General features: G+C 38.7%; 1 pseudogene; it reads left to right on the top strand.

The window, feature by feature from the left end:
• The window catches only part of LOC101138104 (ankyrin repeat domain-containing protein 18A-like), a 69,497-nt pseudogene that overhangs the window by 27,312 nt on the left and 19,910 nt on the right, over positions 1-22,275 (top strand).

Raw genomic sequence — 22,275 nt, 5'->3', positions numbered from 1 at the left:
CACTTTACATACCTTTCTGCCACTTTCTTTGGTGTATTTTGTATTATATTTTCCAGATGTATCCACATTGATATGATTATCTCTGGTTTAATTCATTTTACACTTTTCATTGTATTCCCTTATACCACTTTACCACATTTAGTTAGACTCTCCTGTTGCTGACAAATGAAGAAAGAAAGAAAAATAAAAATAACGTCAGAGTAAGAGGGCTTTTCTTTAATCAGTTTGTATCTATTAATATTTACTATATGAGAGTTTAAAGTTGAAAAGTTCAGAATACAAGCATGCACCACCATATTTTATAAACGTCCTTAGAAATATGACTCGTGAGCCTTTAGCCTATGAAGTTAGCACAATTCATTTCTCTGAAGAAGTTTGCTGTGCTATTCTCAGAAAAGAAAACTGAAAATAGCAAATGATATTGTCTTATATGACCTCTTGGACATCCTTGAATGAAACTGAAACTCCAGTGATACTCAGATCAAAATTCAGAACTAATGTTTTGAACAATATAGTTTGTGAATGTCCAGTGATCATGAGCCCTTGATGGGGAAATGACCTTTCAAGTTTCACTTTTGCATTTTTTGCTCTTTTCCTGGACTTGTCTTAAAAGCTTAAATTCAACCGTTTTATTTTTACAGAAACCAGGAATATAACTTTTAAAATATATGTCTGTCCTGTCTCACGGTGTTGTGTACTCTTCAGATCTTTTGTGAACATAGACTTATATGGGAACAATTATGTTTTTTGTTTGTTTGTTTGTGTTTTTGAGACAGAGTCTTGCTCTGTCACCAAGGCTGGAGTGCAGTGGCTCAGTCTTGGCTCATTACTACCTCTGCCTCTCAGGTTCAAGCAATTCTCCTGCCTCAGCCCGTTGAGTAGCTGATACTACCTGCACGTGCTACCATACCCTGCTAATTTTTCTATTTTTATTAGAGATGGGGTTTCAGCATGTTGGCCAGGCTGCTGTCAAACTCCTGACCTCAGGTGATCTGCCCACCTCGGCTTGCCAATGTGCTGGGATTACAGGCGGGAGCCACTGTGCCAGCTACAAATAAGATTTTTAAGATTATTATATTTTATACAATTCTTTGGTCTATGTGAATTCTGAAGGTATTCATGCATTGAGGGAAGATTATATCAGTTTAATGAAAGCAGTTTTTAATTTAATGTATATTCATTAAAATTTTTTTTGAAGTTTTTGTCCCTAGTACACAGAAACACACAATATTGTCATGGGTATTTGACCTTAATGTGTTTATGCACAAACTTAGTTATTCAAATATTTTCTTATCCCTGAAGAATCTTAATTACTAATAAACAAATTTGTCATGGAAAACAACATATATAATAGAGATCGTTGAGTTATTGAAAGTAAATTGTAGTAAATAACAGAAGCTTAGAACAAGTGAAGTAAACTTGTCTGAGTTAATAGCAATTACAGGACTTTTAAAATATGTTAGACCATGAGGGAGTGGTGTGTTTGTGGGGTAGAGGACAACATGGTACTGCTTCAGTGAAGAAAGAATTTTTACACCTTATTACAATTTGTATTACTATTTACATTCTAATAAATAAAAACTTTATTTTCAGATATTTTAGACTATGTTTCTACTAGTTGAACCATCAATAGTAAGACTTTTCAAAGATTTGGGAAGTTGTGAGTTGACGATAAATATCTGTATCGCCATCCGTGATCAAAAATCAGACAGCAACTACAGACTTTGGACACGCGAACTTCATAGTTAAAGAAAGGATTAATTTTGGAGCTGTGTTTCCATCAGGGAATTATGCTCTTCATTACCTGCGTGAATCGCAGTTATTAGAGTAGAAAGAGAGCAAAGAAGGGAAAGAAGCATAGAAAATTTTATTCTAGATTACCTCGGTTGGCTTCATGCTACCATAGTTCTGACTTTTAAAAAGTCATTTTGTGGTCAAACATACTTTGTGTTTACTCCCCTTATGCAGCCTACAACCAAACAGAATGCTTCTTAGCAAGGCATTTGTATTCTTCCCTTAAGGAAAGCAACATATAAATAACAAAGAGAATGAGGAGAAAGAGTAATTTCATTGAGGTTGTTATTTAAAATAAATTTGAGTGTGGGTACCATGATTATATTTAGAATTTTGGGACAGGATGGGAAAACCAGCTAGACATCTACAGATTCCCTACTCAAACACAATGTGCCTTTGTTTTATTTTTACATCTCTAATTTTGCAATTATTCAGTACAACTGTATGCAGTGTCACTAAAAATACCTTCCAAAACCAAATATTAAATAATGCCTATGGCTTTCTGTTTTATAGTGTTGATTTTCCCAATATTAATGGGAACCATTGAGCATTTGCCTTGTGGTGTCTCCTCAGCTGTATTCACACATTCCATCACCTTGTCTTAATGGATAATCATATACTAGGAGTATGAGTTTTCAGAAGAGCTGTGTCATTTAAAGATAACACAGGAGCATCAAATTTAATTCTGCTAGAACACCTGGTCTACTGATTAACTGCAGCTAATATGGGGTCTACTTCACATACAAGTTAAATTCAGTGCCCTAAATCAGTCATATGATCAGGCCAACAGTAATAAATTATGCAATGTTCCCCCCCACCCCTATAGTTTTAATTTCTTTTTCCCCTTATGTCTAGAATTAACATTTTGTTTTATAAAACATGATGATAATCTTCTAGAGTAGTGATGACAAGCTATAAATCCAAAGTTTCTTACCTATGCAAATGACTTGTTCGCTTCTATTTTCTCATGAGCTTGGTAGATCCAGGAAACAGAACTTTTGAAACAAAATCCCCATATGTGGCTGGGTGTGGTGGTTCATGCCTGTAATCCCAGCACTTTGGGAGGCTGAGGTGGGTGGATAACCTGAGATTGGGAGTTTGAGACCAGCCTGACCAACATGGAAAACCCATCTCTACGAAAAACACAAAATTAGCTGTTCATGGTGGCAAATACCTGTAATTCCAGCTACTTGGGAGGCTGAGGCAGGAGAATCGCTTGAACCTGGGAAGCAGAGGTTGTGGTGAGCTGAGATCATACCACTGTACTTCAGCCTGGGCAGGAAGAGTGAAACTCCATCTCAAAAAATAACAACAATGACAACAACCACCACCACAAAACCCAAATGCATTTCCTTGGCACAGTAAAACTGAAACAGAAAAAGTGTAAAGTAAATACAAGTAACTGAAACAGTTTGTGTATATTATCTTACTTCTGATTTGATAAAATTTGTAAAGTAATGAGCAGAGTGTATTTCTCCAGGAACCTGGATATATACATTTATTCATTCAATAAAAATTCATTCTTATAATGGCCACTGATACTTGTATCCTAAATATTTCTGAAAACATCTCCTCAGGCCTGCATCATCTTTGCAACATTGCCTTATATTTTATCTTTGTTCATTTATTTATAAGCCTCAGAATTTTTTGCTCCTCACAGTATTTAGAGTTAATTATCTCTAATGTAAATAGATCCATGAACGACTCCTGAATACCTAATGTCCAAGCATCTTAAAGCTTTATATAAGGATTTCAGAAACTGACTTCTGGGTTGGGCACGGTGGCTCATGTCTGTGATCCCAGCACTTTGGGAGGCTGAGGCAGGTGGATCATTTAAGGTCAGGAGTTCAAGACCAGCCTGGCCAACAAGGTGAAACCCCATCTCTAATAAAATACAAAAAATAGCAGGTGGTGGTGGCACACACCTGTAATCTCAGCTACTCAGGAGGCTGAGGCAGGAGAATTACTTGAACCCAGGAGACCAGGTTGCAGTGAGCCAAGATCATGCCAGTGTGCTCCAGTCTGGGAGACAGAGTAAGACCTTGTCCCAAAAAAGGAAAAGGAAACTGATTTCTGCCCATATCTCCATCCGTAGCCCTTTCCCCATCTGCCTTTTTCTCTGGAATTACTCAGCTGCTGGTAATGGCCCCCTCACCATTCCTCTTTTGCAGAGAAATACATACTCTCTTGGAGGCTTCTCTCCCTCTCTTGTTGCTGCCTGGCATGTGCTCACCCTTTCCTGCCCTCTGCCTCACTTAATCTGGCTAACCTCACTCTTTAAGTCTCAGCTCATGCATGATCTTTAGGAAAGCCATCCGTGACAGCTTTTATGTTCCTTCCTTATACCCCAGTGCCTAACACTTAGCAGGAACTCAATAACTAATTATTTAGCAAAATTAAGACTGTTTATACAAAGATTATTCAAAAGATTGTCCTCTACAGTCTAGCAGCAAAGGGGATTGACATGTAAATACATGATGTGCAGTTCAGGTGGTAAAGTGACACTAGGAAAATTGACAAAGTACTAAGGGACCGCAATGAAACAGACACCTGTGTGTGTGGAGAAAGATAGCTAGAATCAAGGAAGACTTCACACAGCATTCTGAGCCTTTTTTTTTTCTTTTTCTGTTGTTGGAGACAAGTTCTTACTCTATCACCCAGGGTGGAGTGCAATGGCGTGATTGAGACTCACTGCAACCTCAAACTCCTGGGCTCGAGGGATCTTCTCACCTAAACTTCTTGAGTAGCTGGGACTACAGGCACATATCACCATACCTGCCTAATTTTTTGTAGAGTCAAGGTTATCTATGGTTCCCAGGCTGGTCTTACACTCTTGGCCTCGAGCAATTCTCCCATTTTGGCCTTCCAAAGTGCTGGGATTACAGATGTGAGCTATTACATCCAGTCTACTTTCTGAGTCTTAAAAGATGAAAATAAATTTTTCAGAATAGCAGGGGAAAACATTTGCGATGTAAAAAATGGGGTGCACACTAATTAAGATATAAACAACAATAATTTTGCAAATTATTAGTAAGTGCCAACTCAATTAGTGTCTTGTTAAAAAGATACTGTTATGTACATTGTATATTTTGACTGTGTTTCAAAATTTTGTTTTGTTTCCAACAGTTTTGTTGATTTATGTTGGGTGGAACAATTTGTGAGTGACCCTGAGATTTTGTACGGCTTGAACCTGGTGATATCTAGTGTCTCCCCAAGTGGTTTGTTGAAGTTTTGGATAGCTAGAAGTATTTCTTAAAGAAGCAAATATTTCAGTAAACATTAAGCTTCATTTAAACCCTCAAAATATAAAATACAAAGAAATATTTTTTCTATTTATTTTTATAAAGATTATAGTCTTATCTAACTGTTCTTAGTTCATTTGAACTAAACCAATGAATTTGTCAACAGAACAAGCCTTACCAGTGGCTTCAGAGGAAGAGCAACAAAGGCGTGAAAGAAGTGAAAAGAAGCAACCACAGGTATATGAAAATTTAAGTTTCTTGTTTAATATTAGGTTTTTTTTTTTTTTTTTTTGCTTTAGTAACAAAGCATAGTCCAAATGACATGACCTTTTGGACTATACCATTAGAATCCAATAGGTCATAATTTTATATTTAATTTTTAAAACATTTTAACCAGTTATGAAACTTAAGATATTCTTACTATCTCTAGTAACTATTCGTTATTCTAGTAATTCTTACTATCTCTAGTAACTCCTAGCTGTCTTTACCCTTGGAATTGAGGCAAGAATTTTTCACAATTATCTTGCTCTTTTATTTGTGTAACCTTACTCATAATACAGAAGGTAACATGAAATATTGGGTCATATTACTAAGGAATAGAAATTATGAACAATTTAACAACGATGGCCACTGAGTTAAACTAGTGTTAAAGGAGTCATCATTGCCAGTGGTTCAAATGTTGCAGTTTTATATTGCTGGTCACCAGTGCCGAGGTTAAAGATTTATTCTTTAACCAGTTGCCAGTTGACTTCTGTGTCGGTGTTCAGGGAGTGAATGGGGTCATAAAAGTCAACCCAGTTGCCTTTTAAGAGAATCCTACCCTGCAGAATGGGACCTTTGGTATCAGGGTACAAACAATAACTTTATTTCAACATAAATACATAGTAAATATTACTAAAATTAAAAAAATCCAAACACTATCACTAGTGGAACTTAAAATATATTAGAAGTGGATATAAGCAGAAAATCTATTTAGATACATAACACTATCATAGTATATCATTTGAATTAGAATTTAAAATTTTGCTTCTCTTTCTTATTGGTGTTCAGTTTGGCTCTTAATAATTTAGTGTTTGCCTAGTCTCTAGTTAATCTTCAGAAATATACATGCACTGTAGGGGCTCACTCTTTCTGGTATGCCGAGGTAAAGTCTTTGTAAGAGAGGAAGCTTTTATAATACTACCTATCATCTTTGAATTCATTTCTGGTAGACTTTACACATAATGCATTAAGTTTAGTCCAAACAAACACTGAGAGTTCAGCTTGCTGGTTTATGTTTCTGTCCTATGTTAAGCCAAGGCAAATTATTTTTCACTTTTTAGTTACAATCCCATAATTTAAGAGTGGCAACACACAGATTAAGTTTCACAGATAAATTTTAATTATTTTCTAATATTTCTTTGTTTATACTTGATTAAAGCTAATTTTAGAACATGCACTCTGACAGAAAAGACATCTGAGAAACAAAACAAGCAAATTTGTTTTCCATTTTGCACCTGCCAAAAAAAAAAAAAAGTCTCAAGAACCAGAACTGGGTAAGAATTGTGATAAAGGGAATCTATCTGTATATTCACGACTTTCTTTAAAATTCATTACAAACAAGTTCAAGCTGAATATTGGTAAAAGTTTTGAAAACTCCAAAATTACTGCTTGCCCTGAGGAAGAGCTTCTACATAGTAACTCTAAAGAGGGACGAATGAAAAAGGAGTGCCCTCTAATCTGATGAATCAGGTCCCTGATTGTGAGGAGAAAAATGCATCTGGAGGGTCTAACTCTGTGGCATTCCAGGCAGCGCCTGAACAGAGGAAGCCCATGTCAAATGTCTTTTTATTCCATTCTCACTCCACGTCCCTGAAATACACTTACCAGTCATCTTCTAAGCTTCATTTAAATGAAAATAAATCAGACTATAAAAATGATAACAAACCACACACATAGCTTGTTTCTAACACAGATGATGGAAATTTTTGTAATGATACAGAAACTGGAACATTAAGGAACCCAGTAATTATGATTGAAATGAAAGATGATTAAGAGTTTCACATGCAAATGGCAAAAAATATAAACCCAAATACCACTAATTGGAAATTAGACATTAGGCATTGGCCTCAGTCTAGAGATCCAGAAAGTCTTTTTGATTTGTGGTTTACCCACCCCAAAGAAATGAAGCATATGATTCAGATAGAAAGCCACTGTATTTCTGCTGCTACAGATACTTATAAAAACAGAAAACCGATACAGTGCTTACTCCAGAAGCCACTATATGACAATCCCAGTGCTAATAACTACAAAAGCATGAATCTTGAATTATAAAATGTGGGTTTATTCTTTGCCACATAGTGAGAGAACATCAAAAATATAGCTAGAAGACACAGCAAGATATTCCAAGGTCACCAACATGGCACATGTATACATATGTAACAAACCTGCATGTTGTGCACATGTACCAGAACTTAAAGTATAATAATAGTAAAAAAGAATGAGGTAGCATGTTACAAGTAGAGTTCCTGGCTTTGAAGAAAGAGAAAGTCCAACTTCAAAAAGACAAAGGTTCACTTGCTGCTGCTTTTTTCTCTTTATCAATTATTTGATTTAGTCAGATTTTCTATTCAAGAAAATCTCATGTACAGTTACAGTGGGGTTATCTAAATGTGTAATTATGTGTCAAAGTAGATTAGTTTTGCTATCTAAATAACTGTTCTGGAGAATGTTCTCATAATGTTTGTTCATTAATCAACCTAAGTCTCCCTATCAGTCTTCCAAGTGGCGTATGAGCTGGGAAACTAATTCAGCCATATACCATGTAACCTTCTGAACCAGATCAACATAAAGAAATTGCTAAAGAAATAAGCTCTAGATTCTAGATTCTTTTTTCTGTATTCATTTAGAGATGAATTACATTTATTTAATGATAGAATGGTAATACAATGGGAGGGATTGAGACGAGCCACAAAAACATGTCTAGACTTGAGAGTTGCAACGAATATTCCCAGCCAAATGAGTCTGTTTAATGTGTTTTCATGCATGCAAGTTTATCTGCTTAGCTCAAACTGTTTGAACTTATAGTCCCATCATGGTTATTTCCAATGTTTTGAAAACAAATATATACTTCCACATATTTTAAAAAATCACCACTGTCCAATATTTCTGTTGAATCAGACCTTACATTATGTTGTTTAATAAAGTATGGTAAGTTTTGGCATGTATGATTTTTATCATGTAAGAAGCATAATTTCTTAGCCAAAAATTTAGCCTTTGACTCTTTAATAGAAAGTTGAGTTCTGTACATTGTGTTCTAAAGACAGACAAAAATATAGAGATTTTTTCTTTCAAAGTAAAAGCAGATGAGGCCTTTTCCCACCCTCTGAGGCATTAAATTGCTTTGCTTAAGTTAGACTTTTAATGTATCTGACTAATCTGATAAATTTATCTGGTAATTTATGTAATTCAGCAATATGGAATTGTATCATGTTATTTGGTGCCATGAAATGCTAGGGAATGCCACTTCAAGAGCTCTGGATGAAACATTTAATATGTCTTGGTTGGTTTGACTCCCATTATCAGTAGATAATGGGGCTAAAGTAGGTAACTGTACCATATGTTTCCCACCTATAAACTTTTGTGGTAATAGAATGTGAAATCTGGGAAGCATCTCATTTTCCAGAATTCTGCACTAGAAACTCAGGAGTTTCACTCTGCTTCTCGTGTTGTGGCAAACTTTGGTTCCCATAGTTCAGGGAGAAACTTTACTTTTTTGATATCCCAGGATTCAAAAAAAAAAAAAAAAAGAGAGAGAGATAAAAGGCACTGGGGAAAAGAATAGCTTAGTGCAGAAAAGGGAAAACTTCTTTACTGTTCCTAAAGCCCCACAAAGTCACATCCTTTTAATCTGGCTATTTCATGTAAAATCCAGGTGGTAAAGACAGAAGACATATGTTATGCCTGTGTCCTTTTATTTCTCTGTTTCTGCCAGTCAGATAGCATAAACATTTATGTCAGATAGCAAAGAGTGGATGGGAATAAAAGCACAAAATGGAGAAGAGGCCTTTTTAAAATTTTGGAAATTTCTTCTGTTCACTCAAACAGAAATGAGCAGATGACAAAAATTTCAATGATAAAATGATGAGCACCTTATAATTATAATAATTATGTATAATGATAAAATTAAAGTAAGCACAAAATACTTTTATCATTAAAATGGTGATAGTTAACCTGAATCAAGTGAAAAAATCAGCAAAAAGTTCTTTTTATTGAACAAAATAATAATTATTATTCATATTACTTTTATTAAGGGTCAAAGAATGAAATAATACATACAAAAGTGAAAAAATACAACTATCAGAAAATATATGTCATAGTACATCTTCTGCTGCTGCTGACAGATTAACCCAACAAAGAAAGATTGGGAAAACATATCCTCAGCAATTTCCCAAGAAAATGAAGGAAGAGCATGATAGGTAAGTAAGCCTATAGCAGTGTGTTTGTTTTGTTTTGTTTTGTTTTGTTTGGGTTTTTTTTTTTTTTTGAGATGGAGTTTCTCTCTTGTTGCCCAAGCTGGAGTGCAATGGTGTGTTCTTGCCTCACTGCAACCTCTGGCTACTGGGTTCAAGTGATTCTCCTGACTCAGCCTCCCTAGTAGCTGAGATTACAGGCATGTGCCACCATGCCCGGCTAATTTTTTGTATTTTTAGTAGAAATGAGGTTTCACCATGTTAACCAGGCTGGTCTGGAACTCCTGACCTCAGACGTTCTGCCCATCTCAGCCTCCCAAAGTGCTGGGTTTACAGGAGTGAGCCACTGTGCCTGGCAACCTATAGCAGTATTTCACAGGAGATAATTGTCATTGTGCTATAAACTAATTCAAAATTGGACTAATATTCCTTATGATTAACAAGTTTTATATTTTTACCAGGGATATTTAGCCCCGCCTGGTAATCAGAAAAATGTAAATTAACATAAAATAAGATATATTTTGTAAAGTCATGCTGATATTTAAAAAGTAGTTACTCGTGTTGGCAAATGTGAGGAAAAAGGCATTCTCATACACTGTTGGTATATGAAATTGGTAAATTATTTCTGAAGGGTAACTTAGTGCTGTGTATCAAAATTTCAAATAACCTGACATCCCTTTAACTCAACAAATCCACTTCTGGGACTAGATTTCCCAGGAAAACATAACTTGTGTAAACATACACACACTTATTAAGGGCATTAATTATATATTACACATAATGAACAATAGGCTAATAATATATAAATATATGTAATAAGAAGGTGAATTGAAGGTAGTAAGAAAGAATTATAAAAACTGTGGGGTAACAGATGTTAGACTCTTTAGCCTAGTTTTGGATGACCGTCATTTGCAGATATAGTTTTTGTGAGAGACATCTTACTCTGTAAATCATTTGGAGAGACACCCACAATATTTCTTAAAGATGAAAATTTATTTCTAGTGAACTTATACACTTGTCAATAAATAGTAACTTTAAAGGCTTTTCCTGAATTACAACAAACTCAAAAGTATAAATTAAAGCATTAACAAATTTGACTAAATTAAAATGTATCAAAAAATTGCATTTACACTTTGATATCTGCCCGGCCGCCACCCCATCTGGGAAGTGGGGAGCGCCTCTGCCTGGCTGCCCCATCTGGGAAGTGGGGAGCGCCTCTGCCCGGCCACCGCATCTGGGAAGTGAGGTGTGCCTCTGCCCGGCCGCCCCATCTGGGAAGTGAGGAGCACCTCTTCCCGGCCGCCCTGTCTGGGAAGTGAGGAGCGCCTCTGCCCAGCTGCCCCATCTGGGAGGTGAGGAGTGCCTCTGCCCAGCCGCCCCGTGTCTGGGAGGAAGTGAGGAGTGCCTCTGCCCGGCTGCCCCAAATGGGAAGTGAGGAGCGCCTCTGCCCGGCCGCCCCGTCTGGGATGTGGGGAGCACCTCTGACAGGCTGCCCCGTCTGGGAAGTGGGGAGTGCCTCTGCCCAGCCGCCCCATCTGGGAAGTGAGGAGCGCCTCTGCCCGGCTGCCACCCCATCTAGGAAGTGAGGAGTCCCTCTGCCCGGCCGCCCCATCTGGGATGTTGGGAACGCCTCTGCCTGGCTGCCCTGTCTGGGAAATGAGGAGCACCTTTGCCTGGCTGCCACCCTGTCTAGGAAGTGAGGAGCGCCTCTGCCCAGCCGCCCCCCCATCTGGGATGTGGGGAGCGCCTCTGCCAGGCTGCCCCATCTGGGAAGTGAGGAGTGCCTCTGCCTGGCTGCCCCATCTGGGAGGTGAGGAGCGCCTCTGCCCGGCCGCCCATCATCTGGGAAGTGAGGAGCACCTCTGCCCGGCCGCCCCGTCGGGGAGGTGAGGAGTGCCTCTGCCCAGCTGCCACCCCATCTGGGAGGTGAGGAGCGCCTCTGCCTGGCAGCCCCGTCTGGGAACTGAGGAGTACTTCTGACCAGCTGCCACCCCGTCTGGGAAGTGGGGAGCGCCTCTGCCCGGCCACCCTGTCTGGGAAGTGGGGAGCACTTCTGCCCAGCCACCCCGTCTGGGATGTGAGTAGTGCCTCTGCCTGGCAGCCCTGTCTGGGATAAGAGGAGTGTCTCTGCCTGACTGCCACCCCATCTGGGAAGTGGGGAGTGCCTCTGCCTGGCTGCCCCATCTGGGAAGTGGGGAGCGCCTCTGCTCGGCCACCCCATCTGGGAAGTGAGGAGTGCCTCTGCCCGGCCACCTCATCTGGGAAGTGAGGAGCACCTCTGCCTGGCCGCCCTGTCTGGGAGGAAGTGAGGAGCAACTCTGCCCGGCCACCCCATCTGGGAGGTGAGGAGCGTCTCTGCCCGGCTGGCCCATCTGGGAATTGAGGAGCGCCTCTGCCTGGCCGCCCATCATCTGGGAAGTGAGGAGCACCTCTGCCCAGCTGCCCAGTCTGGGATGTGAGGAGCACCTCTGCCCAGCTACCACCCCGTCTGGGAAGTGGGGAGCGCCTCTGCCCGGCCGCCACCCCATCTGGGAGGTGAGGAGTGCCTCTGCCTGGCTGCCCCATCTGGGAATTGAGGAGCGCTTCTGCCCAGCCACCCTGTCTGAGAGGTGAGGAGCACCTCTGCCTGGCAGCTGCCCCGTCTGGGAAGTGAGGAGCGTATCTGCCCGGCTGCCCCGTCTGGGAAGTGGGGAGGGCCTCTGCCTGGACACCCCATCTGGGAAATGGGAAGCGCCTCTGCCCGGCCAACCCATCTGGGAAGTGAGGAGCGCCTCTGCCCAGCTGCCCCGTCTGGGAGGAAGTGAGGAGTGCCTCTGCCCAGCCACCCCATCTGGGAAGTGAGGAGCTCCTCTGTCCGGCTGCCCATTGTCTGGGAAGTGAGGAGCACCTCTGTCCGGCCGCCCATTGTCTGGGAAGTGAGGAGGGTCTCTGTCCGGCCGCCCCATCTGGGAGGTGAGGAGCGCCTCTGCCAGGTCGCCTCGTCTGGGAGGTGAGGGGTGCCTTTTCCCGGCCACACCGTCTGGGAGGTGAGGAGTGCCTCTGCCCGGCCGCCCCATCTGGGATGTGGGGAGTGCCTCTGCCCTGCTGCCCATCATCTGGGAAGTGGGGAGCGCCGCTGCCTGGCCACCCTGTCTCGGAAGTGGGGAGCGCCTCTGCCCGGCCGCCCCATCTGGGAAGTGGGGAGTGCCTCTGCCTGGCTGCCCTGTCTGGGATGTGAGGAGCACCTCTGCCCGGCTGCCCATAGTCTGGGAAGTGGGGAGTGCCTCTGCCCGGCCACCCCATCTGGGAAGTGAGGAGCACCTCTGCCCGGCCGCCCCGCCTGGGAAGTGGGGAGCGCCTCTGCCTGGCCGCCCATAGTCTGGGAAGTGAGGAGCATCTCTGCCTGGCCACCCGTCATCTGGAATGTGAGGAGTGCCTCTGCCCTGCTGCCCTGTCTGGGAAGCGAGGAGCGCCTCTACCTGGCCACCCCATCTGGGAGGTGTACCCAACAGCTCCGAAGAGACAGCGACCATCGAGAATGGGCCATGATGATGATGGCGGTTTTGTTGAAAAGAAAACGGGGAAATGTGGGGAAAAGAAAGAGAGATCAGATTGTTACTGTGTCTGTAGAAAGAAGTAGACATAGGAGACTCCATTTTGTTCTGTACTTAGAAAAATTCCTCTGCCTTGTGATGCTGTTAATCTATAACCTTACCCCCAACCACGTGCTCTCTGAAACATGTGCTGTGTCAACTCAGGGTTAAATGGATTAAGGGCGGTGCAAGATGTGCTTTGTTAAACAGATGCTTGAAGGCAGCATGCTCCTTAAGAGTCATCACCACTCCCTAATCTCAAGTACCCAGGGACACAAACACTGCCTAGGAAAACCAGAGACCTTTGTTCACATGTTTATCTGCTGACCTTCTCTCCACTATTATCCTATGACCCTGCCACATCCCCCTCTCCGAGAAACACCCAAGAATGATCAATAAACATTAAGAAAAAAAAAGGTACAAGAAAAAAAAAGATAAGTTCCATAAGACAAGAGATACTCTCAGAAAAAAGTCATTGGCTTTAGAAACTGTACAAAACGACCTAAGCCAAACACAGCAGCAAATAAAGGAAATGAAAGAGATGTATCAAAGTGCAGAAGCTAAAGTCAGTAAATCCACTGGAAAGTGGAACTGTGTGGAAGAGAGGATATGTCAACTCCAACGTGAAAATCCATGGCTTAAACAGCAACTAGCTGATGTTCATCAGATAGAGGATCATAAAGAGATAGTAGTTAATGTCCAAAGAGGCTTTATTGAGAGTAGAAAGAAAGGCCTCATGCTAGAAGAGAAAAATAAGAAGCTAATGAATGAATATGATCATTTAAAAGAAAGTCTCTTTCAATATGAGAGACAGAAAGCAGAAACAGTAGTAAGTATCAAGGAAGATAAATATTTTCAAACTTCTAGAAAGAAAATTTAAACATTTGGTTCTGGATACATGTTGAACCTAGTTGAATATAAAAATCATTCTATAAATGATTCTATAAATTTTTATATAAATATAAAAATCATTCTATAAAAAATTCTATAGTATGTAAATTATATTTCAACAAAGCTTTTTGATTTAAAAAAAAGGAAAAATGTGTTTACTACATCAGCTTAGAAACATACCTTGTTTCCATAGAGGTGAGAGATGATTTACTTTGAGAGAAGACATTGTGTCACCTATGACATTTTATTAGGCACAGAGTCATATTTTAAGGTAGATAGTCCTGTAGTGCTGAAATAATAATTTTAATGTCTTTATGTTGCCACATGTTAAGACCATGATGAAGGTATAAATGGAAATGTTTACACCTGAAATGAGTATTTTCAAATTAAAATTTAATTGAGTGATTTGCTTCAACACTTAATTCTAGATTTCCCAGATGAACTGAAGTGTATTGCTGTGTCTTGTAATATCTTGCTTTAAGTAGTTTTTTATATATTTTAGTTGGTATAGCTTTATTATTATTCATATTAATTTAACTTAAATCTGAAAATATGTCAGTCTCAAATTACATATTTTTATGACCACGTAATGTTTTAAAGGCACCTACTTGTTATAAAATTATAATTTAGTTTAAATGTGGTAAATTTTAGCAAAACTATATTTGATTTAGTCTTCCCACTGGTATTCGTAATTTACTTTGAATATTTTTATTAATAATTAGCTCATAATTTTTATTTCAAGGCTCAATGACTATCATTTGAATATAACTTTGTCCAGTACAAAGATACTGTAGCTGCCTGTGATTTATGAGTTAGGCATTAGATCCCTATTTTCAGACTAAAGAGGGGTGGCAGGCTTCACATACAGTGGGAATGGAGTAATTACAGGAGGGAGTTGTAGGAGCTTGAAGTCAGAGAGGGAGGTAGAGGCCTGTTTACCTAGGGCCTCAAAGGCCATTGGAATTTTACTTTTATTCTGAGACAGGAATCTGTTGGAAGGATTTGAACAGTTGACTGAATATGTTAGGAACTTTGAGGTTGAGTTGAGCTTCTAAGATGATTGAATGGCGGGATGAATCTGTTGTATTAAGAGAATAACAATTTGGCAGGAGGATAACACATTCTGCATCCCTCACTGAATTCAGTAATAAATAAAAATATGTACCTATGATGAAAAGAAGGTGAATTGATGTGTGTGAGATAATTTTCAAAGTAGGTATGTCAGAGTTAAATGTTATTAACATAATTTAATAATAAGGCAATTTATAAAATCAGTAACAAAAATATTTTATCAGGTGGTTGTGAGACAACTTCAACAAGAAGTGGCTGATTCCCTTAAAAAATTAACTATGTTAGAAGTCTCCACTGGAAGGTACATCATGTTGTCACATTAATTTGGATGAGCCACAGGCCTCAAAGAAGAAATTATTTCAAGTGGAAAGTCAAGTATGTATGGAATTTAACATGTCGACAGTTATTCTGTAGCTGGATGAATTATATAACATGTCTTAGGATACTAATTTTGGCAGAAGCTTGATTTTGTACTTTCATTATAATTAATTATTTCCATTTTACTCTCTTTATAATGTACTTTTTTTTATATTGTGACTTTTGTTCTACCATTTTGAAAAAGGATTGCATACCTTTTCTCTTACAATATGTACCCTTGGAAAAGTTGATAATTATACATCATTCCTCAGAGAAAATTGACTTTTTTCCTGTTAAACATACTTTCAAGTAATTTTTGTATTGCTATGATGAGGCAGGACAGATTAAATCAGAGGACAATGTTTAATGGAATGTTCCAGAAAATTGTCTTATTTCTTCACTTTTGTGAAAGGACACAGAATCTGTGTCTATTTCACAGATTATAAGTTAACTTGTATAGAAAGGCCATTATACTATTCTTTGAAATGTACATGTTTTATGTCAATTTACAAACTATTTGAAAAGTTAGGCATTTTCTTTATTTATCTTTTATTTAAAATATACTATAAAAGTATAGAAATATTTAGATCTGATATAGTATGTACATCAAAAATTGAGAGCTGAGAAAATTATCTTGATCCTGCCGCTGGATTTTAAAAACAGTTTCACTGAGATATAATTCATGTATCAGACAGGTCCACCATTTAAAATGTGCAACTCAGTATCTGTTATTATATTCACAGCAATTTTCATCACCCTGGAAAGCAATGCCACATCTCCTAGGCATGACTGCAACCTTCCTCCATGTCCCTCCACCTACCCCTGTTGTAGGCAAACACCATCTACTTTTGTCTCCATAGGTTTGCCTGTTCTGCATATTTCATATACATAGAGTTAGACAATACATAGTCCTTTGTGACTGGCTTTTTCACTTAGCTTAATGTTTTCAGAATTCATGCATGTTTTAGCACACATTGGTAGTTTATTTCTTGTTATAGTTAAATGATACTCTATTGCATGGCTATACTGGTTTTCCATTCATTTATCAGTTGATGGACATTTAGGTTAGTTTCCACTTCTAGGTATTATGAAAAATGCTGCTGCAAACGTTCACTTAGGGGTTATTATGTGGACACGTGTTTTTATTTCCCTGCCATTGGACTTTATCCTCAGAGTTAATTGGGCAGATTTCAGCACTTGTCTTGCTCATGCTATCCTTTCTGCCTTCTCAGTTTCTGTTCATCTAGCCTCATTCACTCAGACCTGGCAGACAATTTTTTTTGTTTTTTATGAAGCTTTCTCTGACTGTTCTGACTCTCGTTGACCTTATGTGTTAGGAATTGTTGTCCAGTCTGTGCAGAAAAACTTAGTCCTTAATTTTACATGGCTTTTTCTTTTTTATGGAAGATAATTTTGTCTCAGTATAAATTTGCTTAATGGGAGAATAATATATAATATGTATGCCACCTATCCTTGCATAAATTGAAAATATTTTAGCTTAGAAGTTTTTAACATACAATTAAATACTTTATACCATACCAATTATTTGTTCTTTGAGACCTTGATACAGTAAGGTTTATATTCTAAATGTATTTTTAGCAATTAAATATCAAATCTAAACCAATTAGTCTAATAGAGGAGACTCGTTCAATCACATGTTTATGTTTTTCTCTCTATGAAAAAGAATCTAAATTGGCCTTTTTTCACTATGCAGCCATTACTGTATTTCTGGACTGCTCCCAGTTTGTCAGCTGAACAGTTCTGGCTGCAGCTTGTCTGATGAAGGATAGCACAGCCCCTCAATCTCAGTGCTCCACAGAGTGCTTGTGAAGGCAGCACCACAGCAACAGTTGCTCAGAGGGAACAGATTCAGGAGCCTTGGTTTAGCAATAGAGTCCAGGGTTTTCAGTTCAGTGTCTTTAGCCTGTCTCTGCTGGTCATGTCAGTTATGTACTATTCCATCCAGGAGGTGCTATTTACATTGTAGTACATACATAGTCATTGCCTACTGAGTCATACACAGAGAAAAGTAAGTTATAAATTATATGCCCCCCATTTGCTGCAACTCTCAGTGGTGAGAAGAATGATTCAGTGCAGCTATAGGAGACTACTTCCATTGGCATGCCACCTGCCTAACATACACAATTTTGTTAAGATATACAATAAAATTATTATGCTAATAGCAAATATTTTATGTAGCTCACTATGTTCCACGTACTCTTGTAAGTGCTTCATGTTAGTCCCCAGTTAAACACCTGGTTGGGGGAGGTGGCTCATGCAAGTAATCCTAGCATTTTGGAAGGCTGAGGCAGGAGGATCGCTTGAGCCCAGGAGTTTGAGATCAGCCACAGCAATATAATGAGAAAGTGTCTTTAAAAAATAAATAAATAAATAAATAAATAAATAAATAAATAAATAAATAAATACTTAGAGGCATGGTGGTGCATGCCTGTAGTCCCAGCTACACTGGGAGGCTGTGGCAGGAGGGTCGCTTGACCTTGGAATATTGAGGCTGCAGTGAGTGTTGATCAAGCCACTACACTCCAGTCTGGGTAACAGAGTGAGACTCTGTCTCATAAATAAAACATTTTGTATAGGTTCCCATAGAAGTGAGTTAGACATCAGGCATAGTATTATTAGCCACTTTGATGTCTGCCTTGGGAGTAAAACGTATAATAAGGGACAGCATTAACCATCTCAGTCAGTAGCCTCCAACTTCTCAAGAAGGTTCTTATCTCCTGAATTTCTAAGCAAGAGACTACCTGGATGAAGATATTTGGTGGACACCGTTTTGAGATGAAGAATCTCAGATGGGAAGAAGGGAGATGTCTACTTGACTGGAGCTTCCCAATGACATATTTGAGTGTCCCCCGAAAGAAACTTAAGAAACTTCAGAAACTTTAGAACAAGACTTTCATCATGCCATATCTCTATGGAAAAGGAAACTCTTTAAAAGAAAACAAAGGCAAACAATTGATAATCTGATTCTTATGGGAAAGTTTCTATTATAAAAGAAAAAAAGGGCTGGGTGCCGTGGCTCATGTCTGTAATCCCAACATTTTGAGAGGCTGAGGTGGGTGGATTACCTGAGGTCAGGAGTTCAAAAACAGCCTGGCCAACATGGTGAAACCCTGTCTGTACTGAAAATACAAAAATTAGCCAGGCGTGATGGTGTGCACCTGTAGTCCCAGCTACTTGGGAGGCTGAGACAGGAGAATCACTTGAACCCAGGAGGTGGAAGTTGCAGTAAGCCAAGATGGCGCCACTGCACTCCAGCCTGGATGACACAGTGTGACTCCATCTCAAAAAAAAAAAAAAAAGAAAAAGAAAAAAATGGACAAAGTATACTGGTCCAAAAAAGAAGAAAGAAAGAAAAAAAGGACAAAGTATACTGGTCAATATCGTAATGGTGAGACTGTCCCCCTTTGAGATTAGAAAATAACGGTATACTCAAAGTAACATCAATAAGAACCAACATAAAATAGACAAGATTCACTATCTACAAAAGTAATCTGCACCAAGTAGCAATGTCTGAGCGTGTGGTTGAGAATATTGTCTATAATATGTGTACTAGAAGGAAGAGGCCTCAAGAAAAAGGTCAGAGCTGGAAATGTAGATTAGGGAATCTAGGTCAAAGTTTTGAGATTTTAGGAGTCCTGAGAGAATTTAAAAAGTGGAATAGCAGCCAGGTGTGGTGGCTCACGCCTGTAATCCCAGCACTTTGGGAGGCCAAGGCAGGCAGATCATGAGGTCAGGAGTTCAAGATCAGTCTGGCCAACATAGTGAAACCCCATCTCTACTAAAAATATGAAAAATTAGCCGGGCATGGTAGCACACGCCTGTAATCCTAGCTACTTGGGAGGGTGAGGCAGGAGAATCGCTTGAACCCAGAAGGTGGAGGTTGCGGTGAGCTGAGATTGTGCCACTGCACTCCAGCCTGGGTGACAGTGGAGGACTCCATCTCAAAAACAAACAAACAAACAAACAGAAAGGAATAGGACTGACGAACAGAGGTTGCTGCATTTAGAAATGAAGCGGGGTCATAGGAGCAGAGGGAACATTCGGTCACTGCTCGCAGCTGCTGCTGAGTAAAGCAGGATAAAGTCCTTCATGACCCTTGGACTTTTTATTGGAATTATTAAAAATGAGATTTCCATATTAAAAACACAATAAGTGATGAAAAATAGATTTCTGGATGAGACCATGTGTCACAGAGTCCAGTGGAAGGGGAGAAACAGGATAATAGAAAAACCACAAAAAGTAGACAAAAGTTGTGATTTTGTTTATTATAGAAAAAAACCTTATTTAAAGAGAAAGGGTTAAGAGAAAGGGAAAAACTGAAACCTGTGGGTGAATACTTACAGAGAATGACAGTATTTAGCTCAACCTGAAGACAGATGAGGATCAAAAATGTAATGGGAAATAGATAAGAGTTTTCTAAAAATCGTCTTAGATGTAATTTAAGAAAACTTGGAATATCTTAAACTATTAATGACAATGTTTCTAGAGCATCTTTAAAAAGTAAAATGTAAATATAACTACACATTTTTTACTAACCCTTAGTATTTTATGTGTAAAAACCCTTGTTTGTAACAAACATTTTTGGCAGTTTAAATTTCAGAAAATATAATGAAAGTATGTATCATTTTTAGCAGTTTTAAAAGTGACTATTTCTGAAATCTGCCCTTATTGGCATCAGGCTTATAAAATGCACTTTATACCCCTGCCTAAATACATATTACTCATCAACTTATGAGAAATAATATTTTTAAGATAAAAGAGGGTCTCTAGATTTTACAAAAATAATTTTAAACACTTTTTTTAAGCCTGAAGAAAAAAATGAAGAATTAAGGAAACTTTTTGTGTTAGTATCATCACTGGAGTATAATGTGAATCAAATAAGAAAGAAAAATCATGAATTAGAAGAAGAGGCAACTGGGTATGGTTTTCATATTGTAGAGCATGTTAATCATTTATTAATTGATTTAGCTCTAATTTTACTTGACTAAAACTGAGATACAAATTCATTTTATGTCTCCATTTTCATAATTAAATGAATTCTATTTTAAAATGTATTTCAGAAACTCACAACACAACTTTATAGGCGTGTGCATCATGGGGTTGGGAGTCAGCTGAGCTGCTGGGGCAAGGTTGGGATGAAAAAATTTGTATTAAAATATGTATAAAAGAGAAACAACATAATCTGAAAATTTTTTGAATGCCAAAATATTATACTTATTTATTTATTTATTTTTATTTTATTTATTATTATATTTTTGAGACAGTGCCTCTGTCTCCCAGGCTGGAGTGCAATGGCACCATCTTGGCTCACTGCAACCTATGCCTCCAAGCAATTCTCCTGCCTCAGCCTCCTGAGTAGCTGGGATTGCAGGCATGTGCAACCATACCCGGCTAATTTTTGAATTTTTTAGTAGAGAGGAGGTTTTGCAAAGTTGGTCAGGCTGGTCTCAAACTCCTGACCTCGTGATCTGCCTGACTCAGCCTCCCAAAGTGGCATGAGCCACCGTGCCCGGCCGCTTATTCTTTAATGATTTTGAAAACAATGACAAAGCCTTGGACATATAATATCAAGTCCACTCTTCATTATCTAGTTTGAATTTTTAGTTCTGAAGATATTTTTGCTGTCTGTGGTCATCTTTTCTTCCTTTTGTAGTATCCTCTGCTGCATTCAAATTCTTTAAAGAAGACCTATTGTGTCATTCTTTAACGTCAAAATTTATCTTGATATATAGCTTATATTTTGTTTTTGCTTCTTTTTCTTTTAGATATAATACATGGAAATTTACTCATTTTACACAGATACCTCCGTTGTATACATGAAGTATATATGTTATTAAACTTCTGTTTTACAGAAATAAATTTCATAAATATAAAAATATATGTATAACTTAAAACTAAAATGAGCATTCATGTTTTGATCACATATTTTTTTTTTAAAAGTGGAAGGTGTCTTTGAAACCCTGAACACAGCTACTTTTCTATTTATTTACTGAGCACTTAAGTTGGTTTTCTGATTCTAATCTACATTTTTCTGTCATTGCCTTTCTCTACATGGTTTTGTATCTCTTTCATTTTGTTGACATTATGTCAGCAAAGATCTCTAGATCTCTTCTTCAAAGTCTTTAAATCGTCACACATCTCTCTGCCCCTTTCTTGGTCTTCTCTTTTTCTATATTGAATAATGTCCTTGATGCTTTTTGTGCGTACTTTTTTTTTCTTCTTATAGACTGTGAATGGGTATCAAAATGTAATTTTTTGTCTTTTTCAAATGTATGTGTTTTACTTTTTTATCTTGGTTACTCATTTCTAGGTTATGGCTTACATTTAGTAATAGGTTATTTTATCTTAGCATACCAACATGGATATGAATAGTTTATTTACAAAAAGTGTATGGTTAGGCCAGGTGTGGTGGCTCACACTTGTAATCACAGCATTTTGGGAGGCCAAGGTGGGTGGATCATTTGAGGTCAGGAGTTCAAGACCAGTCTGACCATTCAAGGCCAGTCTGACCAACATGGTGAAACCCCATCTTTACTAAAAATACAAAATGAGCTAGGCGTGGTGCTACATGTCTGTAATCCCAGCTACTTGGGAGGCTGAGGCAGGAGAATCACTTGAATCCAGGAGGCAGAGGTTGCAGTAAGCCAAGATCACAGCATTGCATTTCAGCCCGGGCAACAAGAGTGAAATTCCATCTCAAAAAAAAAAAAAAAAAAAAATTTATGGTTGTAATACCACTTTACCTGCCATATATGCCATAAAATTGTTCTTCATATTATTTATCTAAGATTATAATTTCATATAGAGTGCTCCCAAACTATGCTCAGTTGAAACTGAAAGGATCATAGTTTATAGATGTGTTTCTTTGATATGCTA

This window comes from Gorilla gorilla, chromosome 22, assembly GCF_029281585.2.
Source record: "Gorilla gorilla gorilla isolate KB3781 chromosome 22, NHGRI_mGorGor1-v2.1_pri, whole genome shotgun sequence".
Taxonomy (NCBI): domain Eukaryota; kingdom Metazoa; phylum Chordata; class Mammalia; order Primates; family Hominidae; genus Gorilla; species Gorilla gorilla.
The sequence above is the reverse complement of the archived record's forward strand: the minus strand, read 5'-3'. Positions and strand labels throughout refer to the sequence as shown.